Source organism: Coregonus lavaretus, assembly GCF_964263955.1.
Source record: "Coregonus lavaretus genome assembly, chromosome: 22".
NCBI lineage: Eukaryota > Metazoa > Chordata > Actinopteri > Salmoniformes > Salmonidae > Coregonus > Coregonus lavaretus.
In genome coordinates this window covers 44,321,719-44,327,718 of record NC_140009.1, presented here as the reverse complement: position 1 = coordinate 44,327,718, position 6,000 = coordinate 44,321,719, and positions in this window count along the sequence as shown.

Below are 6,000 nucleotides of genomic sequence, written 5' to 3'. Positions count from 1 at the left end.
ATAAGATTTTCTGGGCTAACAATGTAAGAAATAATATATAAAAAAACAAAATACTGCAAAGTTTCCTAAGGACTAGAAGCGAGGCAGCCCTCTCTGTCGGCGCCATCTTGTTCAGTCCACCAACAAGCCCAAGCTCCACATTCTCATAGCACAGTGTGGGGAAATGTGACCCGACTCACAGGGCCAACTTATTTTAGGACACCCACACAACCTCTTTCGTATTCTGTTTACTTCTGTAAATCGACTGGTATAAACAGTGGAAGTCAGTCTGTCAGAGTTTACCACACAATATTGATGTCTCTCCTATGAATAGTATAGCTACACAAACTGATACCTTCAACAGTTTTGCATTGCTGGAGTTGGTCAAATTCTGAGACTGTAAATCTAGGATGTAAAAGGGGTCAGATGTAAACTGAGAGCGCTGCAGTTCCTTGGGCCATCTAGTTGGGAAATGCTTATGTGAAGTCCTGTCCCCAGACAGTTTTTCTTGGACATCAACCAGACTTACCCCCAAAATATTTCAGCTATTCTTATCAAATCAATACATTTCCAATGTGTCATTCCATAATTCACTAGTAAATGTATAGGTTAGTTCAGCCTATTTGTGCATTTGCTCAGTGCCTAGCTATAAATAAAAACATTATTGGAAGTTCAATATGTTTTGTATGGAAACTATTGCCTTTTTTTATAAATTGATCATGTAAATGTGATTTTTGGTGAAGCTCGGTTTTCAACAATTATTTAGTATCCTCAACCAACAATGTATGTCAGTTGCAAGACATTGATGAATCTTTTCTTATCACCTAATTAGAATAGATGTGTCACGACTTCGGCCGAGGCTGCCTCCCCTCCTTGTTCGGGCAGGCTTCGGCGTTTGTCGTCACCGGAGTACTAACCACTGCCGCCCCAATCATCATCACAATTGTCTTGTCTCGTTATCACACACACCTGGTTCTAATCCCCTAATTAGTCTGAGTATAAGTGTTCCCTCTGCCCCCTTGTCCTTGTGGGTGATTGTTTATTGTGGAGGTTAGTGAAGCTCGTGTATTTTGTATCGACGGGAGTATTTTCCCGTGTGCCTGGTATTTTCCAGTGCGCCTGTTTTGTGCCCTGGAGTATGTTTGACGCATTTCTGCGTAAACCTGTATTTTGCGGATTAAAACCTGTTATTCTGTGATTTACCCTCCTGCGCCTGACTCCTTCACCACCACCTCATCACAGATGCCGCATATGGACAATATTCAGGTTTCTCAATGTGTCATGTATAATTAATTGTTAAACTTTTTTGTTAACTACTGCTGGTATTCTAATTTATCAAGACATCCAACCATAGTATATGTTAGGGTTGAGAAGCAATCTCAAAGACATTCACAAAGTTCCTTGGTACAATGCTTTATGTATGCATGTATGAATGATTAACAAACAAACAACTTGATGCCTTATTGTCCTCTTCTGGGGAGGTGTTTACTATGTGCAATAGGCTAGCTTGAGTCTTGAGAAGTTAAGAGCCGTCACTTTGTCCTCATTGTCAATTAAACCCTCCTGCATATGCCCTGACTTGAATCTAATGTGGTGGAATTTGACGCGCTTTATCTTTCACACATCAGTGAGGCCCTTGAAACCAGCAAACACCAACCTTAGCAAGAAGGAAAGCATTCTGGACAGAACACACAACACAGAACACACCCCCACCCCGATCTCGTCTTGGACCCTTTCCCTCCCAATACAAAATAATACTTTCAGATCGAGCTCTGCTCTCTTATGGGATTTTTGGGGGGCTTGGTGGAGGCTCCTGGGGTCAATGTTAAAGACGTCCTTCAGCGATTAAAAAAAAATTAATAAAAAATGTTTACTGTTAAAAAGCGATATCCCAAGTATAAATACAGTAAAGTACACACACGAAAGGGTACAAAAATATGTTTGGAACAAAAGTGTTTTTTAGACAACTTCAAGGAGTAGGTCTGATGGGAATCCGTGATGTCATTGGCCTCCCCCCTTGCTTAATGAACAATAGAGGTGCAATAGAGAACAAAAGAGGAAAGGCCCACAACCCCACTTGTGCTATGTCATGACTTACCTATTGAAATGAGGTGAACATGAGACTGGAGTGCCACTTTAAAGCCTTTCTTTGTGTGGGACAATTTCCATCCTGTATGGACTAATAAAGTATATCTTATCTCAGGCGTGCATGCTTAGTCCCCTCCGGTTCACCCTACGACTGCGTGGCCACTGATGACTCCAACACCGTCATTAAGTTTGCTCACGATGCTGGGGCCGAACTCCCTGCCATCCAGGACCTCTATACCAGGCGGTGTCAGAGGAAGGCCCTAAAAATTGTCAGACTCCAGCCACCCAAGTCATAGACTGTTCTCTTTGCTACCGCATGGCAAGCGGTACCGATTCAAGTCTGGAACCAACAGGAGCCTGAACAGCTTCTACCCCCAAGCCATAAGACTTCTAAATAGTTAGTTAAATAGTTAATCAAATAGCTACCTGGACTATCTGCATTGACCCTTTTTGCACTAACTTTGACTCATCACATAAACTGCTGCTACTGTTTAGTATCTATCCTGTTGCCTAGTCACTTTATTGTTAGTTATAAGTACATATCTTCCTCAATTACCTCGTACCCCTGTAAATCGACTCAGTACTGGTACACTGTGTATATAGCCAAGTTATCATTACTCATTGTGTATTTATTATTACTTCTATTATTTCTCTATTTTCTTTCTCTCTGCATTGTTGGGGAGGGCCCGTAAGTAAGCATTTCACTGTTAGTCTACACCTGTTTATGAAGCATGTGACAAATACAATTTGATTTGAGCTAGAATAAATATTTTTGGATAGCAATGCCTCTTGGTGCTGCTACAGACTAAAGACAAACACTTGACATACACATAAAGTGGGGAAAAAAAGTATTTAGTCAGCCACCAATTGTGCAAGTTCTCCCACTTAAAAAGATGAGAGAGGCCGGTCATTTTCATCATAGGTACACGTCAACTATGACAGACTAATTGAGAAAAAAAATCCAGAAAATCACATTGTAGGATTTTTAATGAATTTATTTGCAAATTATGGTGGAAAATAAGTATTTGGACACCTACAAACAAGCAAGATTTCTGGCTCTCACAGACCTGTAACTTCTTTAAGAGGCTCCTCTGTCTTCCACTCGTTACCTTTATTAATGGCACCTGTTTGAACTTGTTATCAGTATAAAAGATACCTGTTGTCACGCCCTGGCTCTGGGACTCTGTTATGTTGAGCCAGGGTGTGTAGTTTCTATGTGTTTGTGTTCTGGGTTAAGTTCTAGTGCTTGTGTTTCTATGTTGGCCGGGGTGGTTCTCAAGCAGAGGCAACGTGAATCAGCTGTTGCTTGTTGTCTCTGATTGGGAACCATACTTAGGCAGCCGTTTGGGCATTGTCATTTGTGGGATCTTGTTCCGTATGGTTTGTCTTGTAACCAAGGACTTCACGTTTCGTATCGTTTGTTGTTTTGTTCGTGTGGTGACTCTAAAATAAAGTATGTTCACATTCCACGCTGCGCATTGGTCCTCTCTTCCCGACGATCGTGACACCTGTCCACAACCTCAAACAGTCACACTCCAAACTCCACTATGGCCAAGACCAAAGAGCTGTCAAAGGACACCAGAAACAAAATTTTAGACCTGCACCAGGCTGGGAAGACTGAATCTGCAATAGGTAAGCAGCTTGGTTTGAAGAAATCAACTGTGGGAGCAATTATTAGGAAATGGAAGACATACAAGACCACTGATAATCTCCCTCGATCTGGGACTCCACGCAAGATCTCACCCCGTGGGGTCAAAATGATCACAAGAACGGTGAGCAAAACTCCCAGAACCACACGGGGGGACCTAGTGAATGACCTGCAGAGAGCTGGGACCAAAGTAACAAAGCCTACCATCAGTAACACACTACGCCGCCAGGGACTCAAATCCTGCAGTGCCAGACGTGTCCCCCTGCTTAAGCCAGTACATGTCCAGGCCCGTCTGAAGTTTGCTAGAGTGCATTTGGATGATCCAGAAGAGGATTGGGAGAATGTCATATGGTCAGATAAAACCAAAATATAACTTTTTGGTAAAAACTCAACACGTCGTGTTTGGAGGACAAAGAATGCTGAGTTGCATCCAAAGAACACCATACCTACTGTGAAGCATGGGGGTGGAAACATCATGCTTTGGGGGTGTTTTTCTGCAAAGGGACCAGGACGACTGATCAGTGTAAAGGAAAGAATGAATGGGGCCATGTATCGTGAGATTTTGAGTGAAAACCTTCCATCAGCAAGGGCATTGAAGATGAAACGTGGCTGGGTCTTTCAGCATGACAATGATCCCAAACACACCGCCCGGGCAACGAAGGAGTGGCTTCGTAAGAAGCATTTCAAGGTCCTGGAGTGGCCTAGCCAGTCTCCAGATCTCAACCCCATAGAAAATCGTTGGAGGGAGTTGAAAGTCCGTGTTGCCCAACGACAGCCCCAAAACATCACTGCTCTAGAGGAGATCTGCATGGAGGAATGGGCCACAATACCAGCAACCATGTGTGAAAACCTTGTGAAGACTTACAGAAAACGTTTGACCTGTGTCATTGCCAACAAAGGGTATATAACAAAGTATTGAGAAACTTTTGTTATTGACCAAAAACTTATTTTCCACCATAATTAGCAAATAAATTCATAAAAAATCCTACGATGTGATTTTCTGGATTTTTTTTTCTCAATTAGTCTGTCATAGTTGATGTGTACCTATGATGAAAATTACAGGCCTCTCATCTTTTTAAGTGGGAGAACTTGCACAATTGGTGGCTGACTAAATACTCCCCCCCCCCCCCCCCCCCACTGTATCAGCCAAAAAAGATACAGAAAAGCTTGAATATGATAGAGATGTGCCTTAAAGTAAATTTGCTATTGAACAATACACTTTATTTGTAAAATCAAATTTCATACAGACCGCAACTATTATTATTGTCACACCCTGATCTGTTTCACCTGTCTTTGTGATTGTCTCCACCCCCCTCCAGGTGTCGCCCATCTTCCCCATTATCCCCAGTGTATTTATACCTGTGTTCTCGGTTTGCCTGTTGCCAGTTTGTTTTGTTTCGTCAAGCCTACCAGCGTTTTTCCCCTTGCTGTCTTTCTCAAGTTCCTTTTTTCCCGGTTTTGACCATTCTGCCTGCCCTGACCCTGAGACTGCCTGCCGTTCTGTACCTTTTGGACTCCGATCTGGATTACTGACCTCTGCCTGCCCTTGACCTGTCGTTTGCCCCCTGTTTTTGTAATAAACTTTTGTTACTTCAACATCTGGGTCTTCTCCTGAAACGTGATAATTATAATAAAGAATGTATGAAATTACAAAGAAACGTAAAACAAAAGCAGCATAGAATGACAAAAATGTATACAAAACACATAGGAATAAGATGTATAAAAGGAAGACAAAAGCTAGCCAGACTAATTACAAGCCAAACTAAACTAAAAGAGGTGAATCTTCACCTTGTGTGTAAAAAGGTCCCATGTCTGGCGTGGTACGGCATTCCAGAGTTTTGTGGTGTAAAAGCTAAAAGTCGCTTCATCACTTCACAGTAATAAGTGTAAGAAATTCCAGACGATGTCTGGAAATATTTAGAAATAGCCTTTGACCACTCAGAATGGCTCATAGAATAATCTGCTCTTTAGGTTTGATGTCAGCAACTATAGACATTACTATAAGGATACAGTAACTGACTAATAGCCTGCATTGTTCTAGGGCACTCTTTTTCTAAAATGATGTTGGGACAGAACAGAAGGACACTTGACATTCACGAGGACACCCTGGAACCCACCTCTTCTGACTCCTCATGATTAGGCAATTATCAGGCAATTATGGAGGGAGCTAACAAGCTCATGTAAGGCATTTACATAGAATAAAACTTAAAAATTAGGCCTATATAGATGCTTCAGAAATCATTCATAGGCAATTGTCTATGGTATAAAAGGGTCACAAAAAGGCA